This window comes from Pan troglodytes, chromosome 6, assembly GCF_028858775.2.
Source record: "Pan troglodytes isolate AG18354 chromosome 6, NHGRI_mPanTro3-v2.0_pri, whole genome shotgun sequence".
Classification (NCBI taxonomy): domain Eukaryota; kingdom Metazoa; phylum Chordata; class Mammalia; order Primates; family Hominidae; genus Pan; species Pan troglodytes.
The window spans coordinates 149,436,632-149,452,079 of NC_072404.2; the positions used below are offsets into that span (position 1 = coordinate 149,436,632).

The following is a 15,448-nucleotide window of genomic DNA, read 5'->3' on the forward strand; positions in this document are numbered from 1 at the left end:
TACTCTTGAAACTCTTGACACCACACTGGAAACCTTGTGAAAAGCCTCTGCTTTTCATGACCTTTCCTCCTTGTTTCTGACCTACTTGAGGAAAGGAGCTGATACAGTTTGGCTGTGTCCCCACCCAAATATCATCTTGAATTGCAGCTCCCATAATCCCACGTGTCAGGGGAGGGACCTGGTAGGAGGTTAATGAATCATGGGGGTGAGTTTTTCCAGTGCTGTTCACATGATAGTGAATTAGTCTCACAGGATCCAATGGTTTTATAAAGGGCAGTTCTCTCACACACTTCTCCTTGCCTACTGCCATGTAAGACATGACTTTGCTCCTCCTTCACCTTTCTCCATGATTGTGAGGCCTCCCCAGCCATGTGGAACTGTGAGTCCATTAAACCTCTTTTTCATTATAAATTACCCAGTGTCAGGTATTTCTTCATAGCAGTATGAAAATGGACTAATATAGGGGCTGTATCTTGCCCATCCTTAGGTACTATTACTTCTATTACATTACTACTAATCTGGTGGGATCCTCTTCCAGCAGTTACTGCCCTCTGCAGAGTAACCCCATTCCAAGAAGCCCCACCCTCTCTCCAAGACTTTATTCTTGTCTGAATGTTTTCTGAGCCTGATGGTCCTTATTTATGTTTCAAATAGCTTGGGAGGAAAAACTCTAATACAGACAACTTGAATTGGCAACCAAACCCTGATGCTACTTACTGTCAAGTCATATCCGTGAATTTCGTAGCACTAATGCAATCATTCAGTCAGTCAAATAGAATTGCCTGTTACAGCTCAGGTTGATATGGGAGTCAGGCAATGACAGGCGAAAGAAACAGCCCCTTGTGACACAAAGCTTATACTTCCACTGGCTTCTTACAACTCCTCTCTGATCTACCCTTCCCAGAGTCCATATTTCACCTCTCGATTCTCTGAGACCACCCTTTCATTTAGGAAGACAGCTCAAATTTCAGCCTGACTCTGTGCACTCTCTTCTGAGCTTTGCTTCTCTGGAAGCTTAGGACTCTCACGATCCACTGTGCCCCACTAGCTAGCACACCTAGCAGTTCACCCTTTACCAGTTCTTCTTCTTCTTCTCCTTCTTCTTCTCCTTATTCTCCTTCTTCTTCTTCTTCCTCTTCCTCTTCTTCTTCCTCTTCTTCTTCTTCTTTTCTTCTCCTCCTCCTTCTCCCCCTCATTCTCCTCCTCCTTCTCCTCTTCCTTCTACCCCTCATTCTCCTCCTCCTTCTCCTCTTCCTTCTCCCCCTCCTTCTCCTTCTCCTCCTCCTTCTCCTTCTTCCTCCTCCCTCCTCTTCTCCTCCTTCTCTGCCTCTTCTCCCCTTACTTCTCCTTCCTCCTCCCCCTACTTCTCCTTCCTCCTCCCTCCTCTTCTCCTCCTCCTTCTCTTGCTCCTTCTCCTTCTCCTTCCTCCTCCATCCTCTTCTCCTCCTCCTTCTCCTTTCTTCTTTCTTCTTCTTCGAGACAAGGTCTCACTCTGTTGCCCCGGCTGGAGTGCATTGGCACCATTTCAGCTCACTGCAACCTCTGCCTCCTGGGTTCAAGCGATTCTCACACCTCAGCCTCTCAAGTAGCTGGAACTACAGACCATGCCCAGATAATTTTTGTATTTTTAGTACAGATGGGATTTCACCATGTTGGCCAGGCTGGTCTCAAACCCCTGGGGCTCAGCCTCCCAAAGCGCTGGGACTACAGGCATGAGCCACCACACCTGGCCCCTTTACCGTTTCTTGATGGAACTAATGGATTCCCACCCCACAGCCTTTATGAATGGACTGAGGCCATTGAATTCAGGATTCTTACTTTGGTGCATAGCTGTGGCTGCCTCCCTAGGACCAGGGCACAGAAATTTCACAGTAACCAATGAGAGAGACCAGGGGCCAACTCCAAGCCAGAGTCATTTCATTCAGGGCAGATGTGATCAGAAGACCAGCCAAGGGGCTGTCCCTCTAGCAGGATGTGAAAACAAGGAGAGTCCTGGTCAACACAATTTTGCTTGGAAAGCAAAGTGGGTGCTGAAATACATACACCTGAGAGCGATTGTCTTAATGTGGCAGGAATGTAAAACAAATTGGACATAATTTGGAGGGAGGGTAATGAGGTACCACGAACAAGAAAACATAAAGAATCACTAGGCTCGGCAAGGTGTCAACCCTGTCCTAATTAGGCACAGTTGTTATAAGAAGTACATAATTAATAAGCGTGTGACCAGATGTGAAATACAGCAGAGGTTTTTCCTGAAATGGAGGGTGTAATGAACTGTGCGCAGCTGGAAGTAGTTGTCCTAATTTGGCGCAGGCGGAAGGCCTGCCTGGAATTTTGAAGAGGTGTAGTAAGATGCACACCACAGGTTTACACCTGAAAACAACTAATCCTATTCCAACTGGGCTGAGGTGTAATGAGATAGAGCTAATTATCAAGAGTGTAATGAGATGCAAAAGCCATTGGAACTGAGCTGGAAATTTCTTTAAAAGTGAACTAAGACGCAAACACCAGGAAAGAATTTCTGCTAATGGAGGTAGGTGTGAGCGTGATGAAACGTACACCATGTGAGGAGGGGCTGCTTTAACATGTCTGGGCCAAAGACGCGTCTGTAATTAAAAATATTGCCAGGGCATTTACACACCTGGAGCAAGAGTCCCTGGGAACCTAAGAACGCAATGACTTGTAAAAGCCACATGCATACTGTTAGGATGTATGTGACCGCTTATGTGTGTACAAATAACTGGAAAAAAAATAAGGAAGTTAGGTGTTTTTGGGTGAGTGCAGTTCCCATTTTCCTTGATCCCATTTAGAAAGGTGACCTCAGATTCCTGCTGACTTTGCAATAGATACTCTGGCAGGAACCTGATTCCAAACAGAAAACCCAGCAATCTCCTCATCCCAAACTGATTTCATTATCACCAGCTCAAGTTTTCTTTCACACAAGGATTTATTTACTGTGTGAGAGAGATCAGGAAACCATTAGTAGCTGGTTTTTGTGGTTGTTTTTATTTTATGATTGCTACTATGTTATTCTAGACACCATTTATGGAACACTTCATGTGTATCAGGTGCTGTACTAAATGCTTTACCACATTATTTCATTTAATCCTCACAATAATCCTACAAGATGTATATTATTATCATCCCTACTTTACAGAGGAAACTAAGGCTCGGATTAAGGGCTTTGCACCAGATCTGGTAAGTGAGCCAGCTCTGCCCAACACCAGAGTTCATGCTGGAACCGTAGCCAAATCCAAAGCTCATACCACTCGTCTCACAACAGCCAATAAGACAAGACATACTCAACTATTTTTTCCAAATAAAGGAAAGTGACTTTATTTCAGGAAGCCAGCAAACTGAGAAGATGGCAGACTGGTGTCCTGAAGAACCATCTTCAAAGGTATGAATCTCAAGCTTCTTTTTATATTGGGTAAAGGGAACAAGGAGGGGGTTAAGGTCAGGAGGTGACAGGTGACCACAGACATCTGGGTGTCAGCAAGAGTCTGAGGGAGTTTCATAACTTCTTTTTCTTTGTTCAGGTCACAGCACTCCTACAAGTCTTTAGCATAACATTGTTCTTGGGTGTATGCCCTTCTTATCTCCTCAGGGGTTAGTTTGGGGAAGGCCCTATTATCATCCTTGCTTTAAAGTTAAGCTATACACTAAATTCCTCCCATAGTTAGCTGGGCCTACATGCAGGAATGAGCAAAGGCAGTTTGTTTGGGGGTTAGAAGCAAGATGGAGTCAACTATGCTAGATTTCTCTCACTGCTACAGAACCCCCCTCTGCTCTATTTTGAGCCAAACCCCCTTGTCTAGTGTGGCAAAGGCAGGGACTCTCACATGCTATATTTGAGCCCCAAGTGATACTGGTAGTCTGACTCATCCATTCACCCTGTCCTCTCCTGTAACCTCCAGCAGGAACCATTTCTGGACCACATTTGGGGCCACCATTGCCCACTCTCCTCTCTGCTTCTCCTCCACCCACAGCTGCCTGAGCCCATCCCTGTGACCAGTACATTGACAGAAATCTTGGAAACACAAACCTTTGGTTCAGGGGCTGACCCCCACCAGTTGGAGGCTGGAGATAACCCCAAGAGGTTGAAGCTAAATGCTCAGGTTCTAGAATCTGGTGTATCTTGGCTCAACATGTTGCCTTAGCCTTTGTAGGGGAGGCAACTTATCTTTTCCTTCTATCTTAGGTTCATTGTCTGGAACCCCTGTAACAAAAGACAGATTAAGAAGAAGAAAGCATACTAATTTATTTAATATAAGTTATACATGAAAAAAATGAAGACCTGAAGAAGTAATTAAACCTGGGTGGGGTTTTGCTGTTGTTTGTGGTGGTGGTGGTGATGGTGTTTTCGAGGCAGGGTCTCGCTGTATCGCCCAGCCTGGTCTCTCACAGGAGGGTCTTAGGCCTGCTTCAGGGGAAGGTCAGAAAAGTCTTCCTAGGTTTTATGACCTGCTGCAGAGGGGAAAGAAGAGGGATGGCCAAGGGAGGTCAGAGAAACCTTCCTGAACATGCTGTTTCTCAAATTCCTTCTGCTTAAACTGTTCGCTATGCTAAGGTGCCAGATTTGGGAGTAGCGTTTCCTGAAGACCATCAACTTTGCAGGTGGTTTGATGTGGTTACAAGGGCTTAAAAATGCCCTCAGTTGCCTCATCTTTGAAATGGGATAACAGTGATACTAATAGCTCCTGTCCAACAGAGGCATTCAGTGCCTGGCATGTCATAAGTATTATATATACATAACAAATAATATTATCCTGTCTGTTTCTTTGAGGAGTTTCAGACACACTATCAAGAAAGCCTGCTGTGTTGAAGTGTAAGAGTGCAGCCCCGCTTACCGCGCTTCTTGGTTAGAAAGGCCCAGGCTAGGCTGGGCATGGTAGCTCATGCCTGTAATCCCGGCACTTTGGGAGGCCGAGGCAGGTGGATCACTTGAGGTCAGGAGTTTGAGACCAGCCTGGCCAACATGGTGAAACCCCTTCTCTACTAAAAATACAAAAAGTTAGCCGGGCATAGTGGCGGGTGCCTATAATCCCAGCTACTCAGGAGGCTGAGACAGGAGAATCGCTTGAACCTGGGAGACAGAGGTTGCAGTGAGCCAAGACCGTGCCATTGCACTCCAGCCTGGGCGACAGAGAGAGACTTCCTCTCAAAAACAAAACAAAACAAAACAAAAACAAAACAAAAAAAAACAACAAAGAAAGGCCCAGGCTATGGCAGGGTGGACCCAAGACTGTTACTTGCTGTATGTGGACACCTAAAGGCCCCCAGAACCGTCCATCCTCATCATAGAAACTGGATGTTCTGATCTTACACGATTGTTTCAGCCCCCTCCCCACACATGCCAACTGCCCTCAGTGTCTGGTTCCTTAAGCCTGCTTCCATTTTAGCTATTAGCGAGGGTTTTGCATCTCATTGCCTGCCAGCATATTATGTGCATCTCATTAACTCTGAAGGCTCCACTACCCTTTAGGGACCAGACCTTCACAGACGTAATGGCATTCTGCCTGGGGTTTGAGTTTGCTGTTATTCTTTCTACCTCGGCTGAGGAATGTCAGCCCATGGATTTCTAATAAGTTCACAAATTGCTCTATGAAATTGAGGTGAGAAAAATGTCACTTTTTTTTTTAATTTTTAAAAATCAAATCTGGCTTGGAGCCCCCACTTAACCATTCTCAGCAGAAGTCCGACTCCAGTCATTGTGATTTACTCACAGGCAGGGGATGGGGGTTTTGGGGAGAGGCTTCCCCTCCTTCAGGTTGCACCAACACCCTGCTGCTGAAGCAGGTCAGGAGAGCGGGGTGAGCACTACATCATCAGGGCATCCTGATCACTCTTTCCCCGGGCTCCTTCTGCGACACAGTGAAGACTCTAAACACTGTCTGGTGCTGTCGTCAGGCCCTGCCCTCCACAGGCAGAGTCTTTTCTAGTGTGCCCAGGCTTTGTTCCGGGAACCTCCAGGCCTCAGTGTCCATCCACCACAGGCATCCCTCACAGTTGCCTGACACGAGGTCCTGCCCGCTGTGGGCACTGTGAGCTGGATGTCGTGGAGCTACCATGCATGCTACAGCCCTTGTCTCTTCTCAGCTTTGGGGGACCCAACACTCCAGGTTGGGCAGTTCTCTCCTCTTTCCTCCTGACGCCAGAGTCTCTTTCCTTTCTGCCACTGGGAGAGCAAACCCTCCTTCCCTGGGCCTAGACCTTTCAAAACAATAGGCTGCTGGAGGGAGTATCTGAGTGAAGATAAGTTTTCTCTCTCTCCTCCCCTCCCTTCTTCTCCCCTTTCTTTTCTTTTGCCCTGAAACAAGAAGTTTCTTAGCCAGACTTCTGAGGATAAAGAGAGCCTGGACTCAAGAGCAATCCCCAGTAACCCTATAGGGTGGCAGTGGGAATCTTTTATCCTAATTTGGGGTGGGGGGTTGGCATCAATTACTTTCTCAATAACACCTGTTGTGGATTCATAGAAATGGATAGAACCTGAGAGAGCTTCCGTCCCAACCATCTCATTTTTCAAAGGAGCCAGAGGAGCAAAGGGAGGAGGCCCAAGAGGAGAGTGGGGATGCCTAGTTCATGTCTGAGCCAGGACCAGCATCCAGGTCTCAACTGCCACTCCCAGGATCCTGCATTTGGGAGCCCCCAGGTGAATCATGCTGTTAGACTGCCAAGTGGAGGGATAGAGGCAAGGTCCTGCCTTCAAAGACATGAATGTCGCATGGAAAGAACAGGGCAACACACACGAATCCACTATGGAGTATCGTAAGCCAGTGTACCACTGAAGGCTCACTGAGCATTTCTGAGGAACTCAGTAAAACAAATAATGATTGTAGACTATCGTTAGTCAAATACAACTTAACTGGGAAAATGGAACTGGACCATGGTCTTGAAAAACAAGTGGAGCTAGAGAATCAATGTGAGGGCTGAGATGAAGGTATGCATTTTGTCAAGCTCCACAGTATAAAAAAAAAGTAAGCAAAGAAAGTGAAGCAAAAGAAAACTCAGGAGTATGAGGAGGATCAGCACAGTGCAGTCATGAAAACTAGCCAAGGCAAACCTGCCTAGTAGGAGGCCTGGCACATTTTGGATGTTCTTGACTTCTTTTTTCTTACCTTGCTGGCAGTCAGCAGATACATGGGATCTTTGAACCCTCTAGAATTACATGCATACAGCATGGGTGATTTGGGGTGATGGTGTATAAGTGCATTATATGAAATCAGGTCTAAGGTTTTCATTAGGTTCTCAATATATCTTGCTCTCCCTCTTCCAGGAATATAGTAGGATTGCATTTCTGAGCCTGTATTAGTCTGTTTTTACACAGCTGATAAAGACATACCCAAGACTGAGTAGTTTATAAGGAAAAAGAGGTTTAATGGACTCACAGTTCTGCGTGGCTGGGGAGGCCTCACAATCATGGGGGAAGGCGAAAGGCTTGTCTTAGATGGCAGCAGGTAAGACAGAATGAGAGCCAAGTGAAAGGGGAAACCCCTTATAAAACCATCAGATCTCATGAGACTTATTCACTACCGCAGAACATTATGGGGGAAACTGCCCCCATGATTCAGTCATCTCCTACTGGGTCCCTCCCACCACACGTGGGGATTATGGGGGCTACAACTCAAGATGAGATTTGGGTGGGGACACAGCCAAACCATATCAGGGCTCTTCTGTGTTTGGGTGGTACCATAGGATTAGGTGGCCAATAAGTTATGAGTAGAAGGGTGTCACTTCCCAACCAAAGCCATTTAATTACCTGTGTGAAACCCTCCAGAGCTCAGTGCCCCCTCTGTTACAATGGCCAGCAATATTCCAGATAGTGACCACTCACTCAGCTAGGGTTCCAGAGGGAGGAAGATGCAGAGCAGAGCCCCAGCTGACCTGCAGTGGACACATGAGGTAAGTAAGAAATATATCTTCGTTGTTTAAAGCCATTGACATTCTGAGATTGTTTGTTACTGCAGCATAACCCTCCCTATCCTGACTGATACACACAATGAAGAGGCCGATCACAGTGAGGAGAGCAGAAAGAGCAAGGGAATTTCAATGAGGGATGAAATTTTGACTTTAAAGAGAACTAGTTGAGTGGAGGATTGAGAATAAGAGCCAAATTTAGAGGCTGAAGGATGAGAAAAGATAGTGCTTTCCCAACAAGTCCTCAGTCAGTACATGTCTGTCCTAAAGATAGAAGCAACAAGGCTGGGCGCAGTGGCTCACGCCTGTAATCCCAGCACTTTGGGAGGCCGAGGCAGGCAGATGACGAGGTCAGGAGATCAAGACCATCCTGGCTAACACTGTGAAACCCCGTCTCTACTAAAAATACAAAAAAATTAGCCGGGCATGGTGGCAGGCACCTGTAGTCCCAGCTACTCGGGATGCTGAGGCAGGAGAATGGTGTGAACCTAGGAGGCAGAGCTTGCAGTGAGCCGAGATCACGCCACTTCACTCCAGCCTGGGGAACAGAGCAAGACTCCATCTCAGAAAAAAGACAGAAGCAACAAGTATGTGTTGTTCACTCAAGGAGTGTATTAGCCAGGGTTTTCCAGAGAAATAGAACCAATAGCATATATATATATATCTCTCTTTAAGATATATGTATATATCCAACATATAAACAAAAAATATATAAATATATATCTAACATATAAACAGAAAAAACTATCATCTATAATTGTGTATATATATATATATGTATATCTCAATTAATGAACAACAAATATTCTTCACTTTTTTGTGCTAACCTTGTTAGAACTCAGCAGATACATGGAATCTTTGCACCCCTAGAATTACATATACAGATGATCAATGACTTACAATGGTTGGACGTAAAATTTTTTGGCTTTACAATGGTTCAAAAGCAATATTCATTCAGTAACATTCCATGACTTACATCCTGATAAACCCATCATAAGTTGAGGATCTGCATATGTGTGTGTGTGTGTATAATAGAGAGAACAGAGCAAGACAGAGAGAGAGATGAGGAGACAGAATTATTATGGGAGTTGGCTCACATGATTATGGAGACTGAGAAGTTCCATAATCTGCCATCTGCAAGCTGGAGAATCAGGAAAGCTGGTGATGTAATTCAGCCCAGGTCTGGAGGCCTGAAAACGAGTAGACCCAGTGGTGTAACTTTCAGTGGGGGAGTTGAAGGTGGGGGACTGGTCTAAGTCTCAGAATACAAAGGCTCAAGAACCAAGAGCTCCAATGTTTACAGACAGAAGAATATGGATGTCCCAACTCAAAGAAAGAAGGAAAGACTTGTCCTTCCTCCACCTTTTTATTCTATCAGGGCCTTCAACAAATTGGATGATGCTTACCCACATTGGTGAGGACAGATCTTTACACAGCCTACTGCTTCAAATGCTAAGCCCTTCCAGAAACACCCTCACAGACAAACCCAGAAATAATGTCTTACCAGCTATCTGGGCATCCCTTAGCTCAGTCAAGTTGACATATAAAACTAACCACCGTTGCGGGATTCAGGAGGACGAGAGAGACCTCAGGTTGAAACAGGAGAATCTTTATTGAGTGCACTCAGGCCCAGCTGACTCACCTCCAAAAAACTGGGCCCAGAACAAAGACCGCACCTGACTTTTATACACACTTCACAAAAGGGAGTGGGCTAGCTTAAAGCAAGCTTACAGTGGCATGAAAGCAGGGATACAGAGGGAGGACAAAGACAGGATTGCACATGACTGTTGCCAAGCAACCCAGATGTCTGTTATCTAGGTTTGTCTGAGCACAGGCTTATCCTGTAACCTTCACTATGGTGCCCAGGCAGCTGTAGTTCAGGCCTACTCAGGCTCCTCATGACCTTCATTGTACTTCTTAGATAAAACAGAATACTTGAAGTCACTAGTTACAGAGAACAGGAATCTATAAACTCATTCCATAAAACAAAGGAAAATTTGTTTTCCTTCTCCTTATGTTGAGGGAGTGCTGGGAGAGTCTCCAGAGCACATTAGATAATATTATCAAGACTTTTCCTGGATCTGGCTGTGCCTGTTGCTGCCTCTGGGACAAGTCAGCCTAATACAGGAAAACTTATTTTGCTTTCTTTTTAATTTGATTTTTCTTTAATTTCCTGCATCAACCATCACAGTGAGCAATCCTGGATCCCCCCAGTTTATTTATGTCTTTTGCTTTACCCCCCTTTTTCATGTATTTGAACTCCTGTAGTATTAGTGAGCTCAGATACATAGGTCTTAATTCAGTGTCTCTGAGTACTCACAGGAAAGCTTCTATGTAAATCCAACACATAAACAGAAAAAAAACTATAATACTTAACTATATATAATATTATATCTATAATATTATAGAGATTATAAATCTGCTGTCTATAATAATTAACTGTTATTAAAGCTTAAAACCCCCTACAAGATGCCACACATCCCTGCTCCAAAATCCTGATGTCTAATTATCTCACTGGACCAGCCCCTTTTTCCTTAGGAACTTTCTTTTTCAGTACCATTTATTACCCATCCTCAGCAGTAAGTGTTTACCCTCTAACAACATAGGCCTAATCACCAAAACATGAAAAAGATTGGGGAAAAGAATATATTTTTCTACCCTCCTCCCCAACAGCTTAGAGTTCCTTGTATTTCTCTGATGTCCCAATGGATGTAAATGTTAATGGTTTTGAACGAGATTTGAAGTTGCAATCTTAAAATGAGGAAACATAACACTTAAATGCTGTTAATTCAGCTAGCTTTAAGAGACTAATAAAGCACAAGGTACTAGGCCTTTTGGCAGTTAAAGAGCAATTCACTCATCTATGATAACAGCAAACATTAAAGTATTTTCATAGGGGATATAGAACTTCTTGCATCTTGCAGTTTTATTAACTGTCATCATTTTCTTAGATTTTCATTTCCATGTTTTCTGGATGCCCCTGAGATGCTTACACACTGTTCCAGACCTACAGAGTTCAGAAGGGAAGTAAGAGTAGCTACATCATTCGCCCCACATCCCACCCTCCATCGAGGACTGATCTAGGGCAATTTGACATTCCTGCTGTCCAAATTCCTTTAGTAAACATCAGTAGCCTTCTGCCATAAGCAGAGATGGAAGCAATGTGAGTCCTCCCCTCAACTTTGCTAGCAGGAAGTGTGCTACAAAGTAAGCAGTCCACAGACAACATTCATTAGCAAGAGAACATAAACATCCTCTTCCAACCTGCTCTGTCCCTTTTCTCTGTCCAGCACCTTATTGGAAAGTTTCCTCTGAGGCAAGCACAACTATGTTCTGTCAGCAGGATCAGACCCACCTTCTAGTTTGATCTAGAGACAGAGTTCTGCATGCATTCTGGGTGCTTGAGGACCCAGAGTGCTGTTTCATAGCTGTCAAATACTAGGTTTACTTATTTTTTTTTAATTCATTTGCAAAAAGTTGCTAAAGCCCATAAAGTCTTAACCAGCCCACCACATGTCTTGAACAATTTCAGCATTCATTTCTTACCCCTTTTATGCTGATTAACCAACCCTCCAGTACTATTCCTGTTTAGATGGCAGCCCTTGAAAGCTTTGCCACAGCCACCTCTGGAGAGTGTGTTCTGGAAGGAGGCACCTGAGTCTGGTCTTTAAGGATGTCATTTCTCAGGGAGCTGCCCGGTTGGGCTATCCTGTCCCTCATTAATAAATGCCCTGCCCTTCAGATGCAGTGTCAGTTCCTCTGGTCCTCCACAATAGGATATCTACTAACCATCACTTTCCTAGTTGTGGGCATGAGTTTGCACTGAGCCATCCACATGTACTTGGAAACTTCAATGCAAATTTGCAAGGCAGGACCCAGGTGCAGACCCAGCCTGCCTCAGAGCACAAGGATGCTAAGCACATTCACCAGAAACACCCTCTTGCCCGCAAAACCTAACCCCGGATGCTAGTCCAAACAGGCTCCCTCTCCAAGGATACAGAGCCTTGGACTCTGATCACGCCAAGATCTAGAGTCCATCCAGCTTATGCTATTAATAGCTGGGGCCATGCTACCAGCCCATAGCTTATTAATAATGTATAGCTGCAGCCCCTGACTTAGTTCAGCTATAAACATTCCTCATCTGCATGATTAGCTCTTAACTTACTGATTAGAAAGTTTCATCCTGCCACAAAACCTACCCTTTCTGAATGAATGGCTCTTTTAAAGGCAGCCAAGTTCTCTAAAATGTATCTCAAACCCAAATAAAAAATAGTCTACAACAAAAACAAAATTCTACTATTTTCTTTATGGAATGAGAAAAAAAGGAGCTTAAGAAGGTTTTTAAAAGTTCAGCTCCATGCTTACTGAAGGGACTAAAAGTAGTTGTGAGTACAACTGGGGACTTGGGGAGATAAGGTTGGAGAATAATTCAGTGGCGAGTAGGAGATATTAATAAGTTTGTTGTTGTTGTTGTTGTTGTTGTTTTTACCTTGAGGGATCTGGTGTAACCACTAAGAAGTTTTAAGCAAGTAAGTAGTATTGGGTTTTGACTTTACAAATATCACCCCGGAAGATGGATAATGGATTGGAAGGCAGATGGCAGGAAGACTAGTCAGTGGTCAAGGAGAATGACGGTAGTGGCTTCAACTAGGGTGGTAGTAATACAGATGGAGGGAGGTGGACAGATTCAGGAAATACTTAAAAGCACAATGGCCAGGTGCAGTGTCTCATGCCCATAATCCCATTCTTTTGGGAGGCCGAGACAGGATTGCTTGAGCCCAGGAGTTCAAGACCAGCCCAGGCAACATAGCAAGACCCCATCTTAAAAAAAAAAAAATCTAAAAATTAGCCAGGCATGGTAGTACCCACCTGTAGTCTCAGCTACTTGGGAAGCTGAGGCAGAAGGACTGCTTGAGCCCAGAAGTTCGAGGTTGAATTGAGCTATGATCGTGCTACTGCAGAGGGCAACAGAAATGAGACCCTGTCTCTAAAAAAATTGTAAACACATAAATAAAAGCATGATTGCTCCCTCACCTCCTTTAGGTCTCTGCTATAATTTTTCCTTCTAAATGATTCCTTTCTTGACCACCTATTTAAAACAGCAACCCTGGCCAGGCATGGTGGCTCATGCCTGTAATCCTAGCACTTTGGGAGGCTGAGGCAGGTGAATCACCTGATCTCAGGGGTTTGAGACCAGCCTGGCCAGCGTGGCAAAACCCCATCTCTACTAAAAATATAAAAATTAGCTGGGTTTATTGGCACATGCCTGTAATCCCAGCTACTCAGGAGGCTGAGGCAGGAGAATCCCTTGAGCCCAGGGGGTGGAAGTTGCCGTGAGCTGAGATTGCGCCACTGCACTCCAGCCTGGGTGATAGGTGACAGAGCAAGACTCCGCCTCAAAAAATTAAATAAATAAATAAATAAATAAATAAATAAAACAGCAGCCCCTTCCCCACACCCTATACTTTCTCTGCTTAATTTTTCTGCATAGTTTTTATTGCCATTTGACATTCTGTATAACTCAATCATTAATTTGATTATTGTTTGTCTTCCCCAACTAAAGTATACACTCTTTGAGGGCAGAGGTTTTTGTATCTTTTGTTCTCTGTAGCCCCAATACTTAGAACAATCCCTGGCACATAATAGATGGTCAATAAATATTTTTAGAATGAATGAATAGGTGAAAGATGACAGAATTGACAGGACGTGATCATTGGTTGAATGGGAGGGCGTAAGAGGAAGTGGTAAAGCAGCAAAGGTAGGTTCCCAGGTGTCTAGCTAGGTTAACTGAGGGGATGGCCTGCTATTCAGTGAGATAAGGAACACAAGGCAGGAAGGGGAGAAGCAGGTTTGGAGGTGAAGGGTTGGAGGTGAAGGAGGTGATGATAAACTTGAGGCACTTGTGGGCTGTGTACAGAAAAATGTAGAGGCGACAGGACTTTGAGCTGAAAGAATAGATTGTGCAACCTTTAGAGTCCTTATACATTCAAAAAATATTTGTTGTGAACCCTCTTTGTTCCAGACCCTACACCAAGCATGTCCAATACACAGATGAGTAAACTGAGGTTGTTACCAGAAAGTGGTCCTGATCCAGACCCCAAGAGAGGGTTCTTGGATCTCACACAAGAAAGAATTCAGGGGAGTCCATAAAGTAAAGTGAAAGCAAGTTTATTAGGAAAGTAAAGGAATAAAATAATGGCTACTCCATAGGCAGAGCAGCCCTGAGGGCTGCTGGTTGCCCATTTTTTTGGTTATTTCTTGATTATATGCTAAACAACGGGTAGATTATTCATGAGTTTTCTTGGAAAGGATGGGCAATTCTGGGAACTGAGGGTTACTCCCCTTTTTATATAGGGTGACTTCCTAGTGTTAGCATGGCATTTGTAAACTGTCATGGCACTGATAGGAGTGTAGCAGTGAGGATGACCTGAGGTCACTCACATGGCCATCTTGGTTTTGGTTGATTTTAGCCAGCTTCTTTACTGCAACCTAGTTTTTATAGTTGTTATTGTTGTTGTTGTTGGATACTGAGTCTCGCTCTGTCGCCAGTCTGGAGTGCAGTGGCATGATCTCTGCTCACTGCAACCTCCACCTCCCAGGTTCAAGCAATTCTCCTGCCTCAGCCTCCAGAGTAGCTGGGACTACAGGCACATGCCACCACACCCACCTAATTTTTGTATTTTTAGTAGAGATGGGGTTTCACCATGTTGGCCAGGATGGTCTCAATCTTCTGACCTCGTGATCCACCTGCCTTGGCCTCCCAAAATGCTGGGATTACAGGCATGACCCACCGTACCCGGCCTACTACAACCTGTTTTATCAGCAAGCTCTTTATGACTTGTATCTTGTGCTGACCTCCTATCTTATCCTGTGACTTAGAATGCCTTAACCATCTGGGAATGCAGCCCAGTAGGTCTCAGCCTCATTTTATCCAGCTCCTATTCAAGATGGAGTTGCTCTGGTAAAGGCCTCTGATGAGGTCATGCAAATGGATGACATTACATATAAAATCACAGTTACCACACAGTTGATAACAGCCAGTGTTACTGAGGGGACAGGGAGTAAGCACTCTCATAGACTTTGGAAGGAACTGGAAAAGCGTGGAATCTTTCTGGAATACAATTTGACAGTATGTATCAAAAAGTTTATAAATTTACATATCCATGACTCAGTAATTTCCCTCCTAGATACATATTTGCTGGTCATAAGCACAAGATTTGCTATTCACCAAGAGGACAAGGGAGGTTCCTACTTGGGTATGATCAGCTTGTGTACTAAGCAGGCACCTAGGAGCCCCATCAAGTGATGCACCAGCAGGACACCCTAAGAGGGGTTATATGGGCCCCATCTAGATGCAGCTGCAGAAAAGTCAGGGTCTACCTCTAGTCCCTTGCTCATGTCTAAGGCAGACTCTCACAGAAGGGCAACTGGCTCCCTGTTCTGGTTATTTGTCTCTGCATAACAAACTAATCCAAGACTTAGTAGCTTAAAACAGTTATTCTATCTCATGATACCATGGGTCAGGAATTTG

General features: G+C 44.5%; 1 long non-coding RNA gene across 1 annotated transcript in view; it reads left to right on the forward strand.

Moving 5' to 3' along the window:
- The window catches only part of LOC134810477 (uncharacterized), a 35,259-nt gene that overhangs the window by 2,306 nt on the left and 17,505 nt on the right, over positions 1-15,448 (forward strand). Inside the window, exon 3 of the long non-coding RNA XR_010158682.1 lies at positions 3,158-3,400. This is a non-coding gene — a long non-coding RNA (uncharacterized LOC134810477). The remainder of the gene's footprint in view (positions 1-3,157; positions 3,401-15,448) is intronic.